This window comes from Lathyrus oleraceus, chromosome 2, assembly GCF_024323335.1.
Source record: "Lathyrus oleraceus cultivar Zhongwan6 chromosome 2, CAAS_Psat_ZW6_1.0, whole genome shotgun sequence".
NCBI lineage: Eukaryota > Viridiplantae > Streptophyta > Magnoliopsida > Fabales > Fabaceae > Lathyrus > Lathyrus oleraceus.
In genome coordinates, this window is record NC_066580.1 from 110,705,862 (window position 1) to 110,708,646 (window position 2,785).

At 30.6% G+C, this 2,785-nt stretch overlaps 1 long non-coding RNA gene across 1 annotated transcript; it reads right to left on the bottom strand.

Annotated features, from left to right (window-relative positions):
* Positions 1–1,105: 1,105 nt before the first annotated feature.
* Positions 1,106–2,503, bottom strand: LOC127118342 (uncharacterized). Its single transcript, XR_007802183.1, has 2 exons — positions 1,985–2,503; positions 1,106–1,439 (listed from the first exon to the last, which is right to left on the bottom strand). It is a non-coding gene; the product is annotated as an uncharacterized LOC127118342 (long non-coding RNA).
* Between the last annotated feature and the right edge of the window lie 282 nt (positions 2,504–2,785).

Here is a 2,785-nt window from a genome sequence, read left to right on the forward strand (position 1 = left end):
CTAACATATCTTGACTGTAATGTCCAAGATACTGTTCTGACGACTCATAGAAAGTCTTGATTGTTCCATTTTACTGTGGGATGATGTCTTTTGCCATCTCTCACCGCATTTTCTTCCTGTATTATCTTCCTTTCATTGCCTAGGATAAAATTTGGGTCTTCTTGTATTTAATTATCTCCCACCGTGAATGCGTAAAGACTACTGTCATTATCACTTACCGGTTTGAGGTAATTAAATAGGGGCAGCTGTCATACCCCAATTTTGTCCGGCTACTTGTGGTTTACCCATGAGATCTTTTTATTTCAAAGGCTCATTTGCATAAGTGTGTTCAAAATCTAAAATATGGTTTGAATCTTTTTACATTACTAATCCAAAATCTATTTTTTGTTTTATTAGTAAGTATTAAAAGTCATGTTATTATTTCTATGATCACTATTTACTAGTCCATTTACACGTCCCAAGTATTTATACCAAGTTCTAAGTTCTTCATGGGTTCCCAAATTAAATTTGCATTTTTAGAAACATGTATGTGTTTTTTTTTAAAATTAAAAGTCCCATGTTTAGATTTTTGTGTTTAAAAATAGAATTGTATTTTTTTAATTAAAAGTCTCATGCTTAGATTTTTGTATTTAAAATAGAATTGTGTTTTTTTAATTAAAAGTCTCATGTTTAGATTTTTGTATTTAAAATAGAATTGTGTTTTTTTAATTAAAAGTCCCATGTTTAGATTTTTGTATTTAAAATAGAATTGTGTTGTTTTTAAATTAAAAAGTTCCATATTTAGATTTTTGTATTTAAAATAGAATTGTGTTGTTTTTTTTAATTAAATTACTATACTTAGTTGTTGTGTTAAATTAGAAATTTGTTGTTTTTAAAATTAAGTCATTATATTTAAATTAGAAATTTGTTGTTTTTAAAATTAAGTCATTATACTTAAATTAGAAATTTGTTGTTTTTTAAAATTAAGTCATTATACTTAAATTAGAAATTTGTTGTTTTGAAAATTAAGTCATTTTACTTAAGTTAGAAATATGTTGTTTTTAAAAGTTGAAATTGATTAGCATAAATAAATATTGAGTTAAATTTTGAAAAGCTTAAAAGATAATTACATAATTAAAATTTATTCCAAAAATTCCTAATAATCCAAAACAATTACATAACTGTCCAAAAAGAGAAAAAGAGAAATTCCAAATTAAGTTTGTACATGTTACAAGCAATCCCTAAATTCATAATCCAAAAAGTCTCTGTTACATCAGAAATAATTTTATAAAAAAAATTAGAATAAGCCGTAAACACAGCAGTTTGAAGCAAATTTCACAGACTCTTCCAAAAGCTCTTTTGGGAAGTTCCCAATTCAAAACCAACTCTTCAGAACTTTTCCAAAACCTGTTGAATAACAACCCCCCTTTTTCAATCAATCAGCATCAACATCACTTCACCTGCAAAACCAATTCAAAATTAAAAACAGCTTATCAAATAAGCACTTAAAAAGCTGGAAAATAATTAATAGAAAGAACAGATTAATATGTTACACGATGAATCAAAGGAAGCGCTCAGAAACACACTGCATTATCCAAATAAACAATTTTAAATCCATAGATTAATCATCCCACAAAATCTGGAAATAGGATCCAACAAGTTATCTCACAGAAACCAACATTCATGTATAAAAACCACAAAACTAATTAACAGTAACGGAGGTTTTTTGATAAAATCCAGAAGAAATTTTCAAAGTTTTTTCTCTGTTAACTTCAAAGAGACAACACAGTAAGAATTCTTCTCAAAACCTAAACAGCAACAACACAGCAATGCAATTTTTTTCTCAAAAACAAAAACCTTAAACCAGAACAACATAAACACAACAGCAAGAACAGAAGCATTTTTTTTCTGAAAGCCCTAACAAGTTAACAGCAAGAGAATACACACGCTTAACAGAACAAAAGAAAGAAGAAAAGCATCGAGCATAAGTGGAGACGAAACTTACGGCAGGGCGAATTCAGCGGAATCCCACACCAACGCGAGCACTCAGTACATCTCAGTCGATTCCTCATCACGATTTGGTGAAATCTTGGAAGAGCAAGAAACCGGAGCCACGGGAGCACGAATCGAAGCGCCTCCACATCAGAATCAGTAAGACTTTTCTCTACTTCGCGTTTAATCCGATTTTTTTGATATCGTTGCAACCTGGCGTCGGGGATTGGTTTGTGGAATACGTAATCACGGCGGTGGAGGAGAGTAGAAGCAGAGAGCATCACGGAGGTTCGAGTCTCCGTCGCCGGTGACGAGACTCAGCGCGGCCGGATTCACCGTCGCTACCAGATCTTCATCATAGTGAAGATGTTGAATGCATGCGATAGGATTAGGGTATCTGTTTATTCATTTTTCACTTTCGGGCTTTCACAAGCCCAAGTTAGTTTGCTATCTCACATACCCACTCCATTGTCCATACACCCCCTGTATTGGGCTTAGTAAGTGGCAGTAGGCCCATCCTGTGGTTTTTTTGTTTTTTTTGGTCCATTTGTTAGGCTCATGATTAGAAATGTATTAGATATAATCTTAGGATTAATTAGTATCACTTTAAAGAATTAGGACACTATCTTGATTAATGTTAGGATTATATTAGAATAATTTCATATGTTAATTAGAATTATAAGTTGATTTAGAATTATTTTAGAATTTTTAATTTTAATTTAGAATAATTTTAGATTTTGATCTTTGAAAATATTTTAGAATTTAATTAGATCTTTTTTTTAGAAATGATTGTAAATTAATTAGAATTATAAGG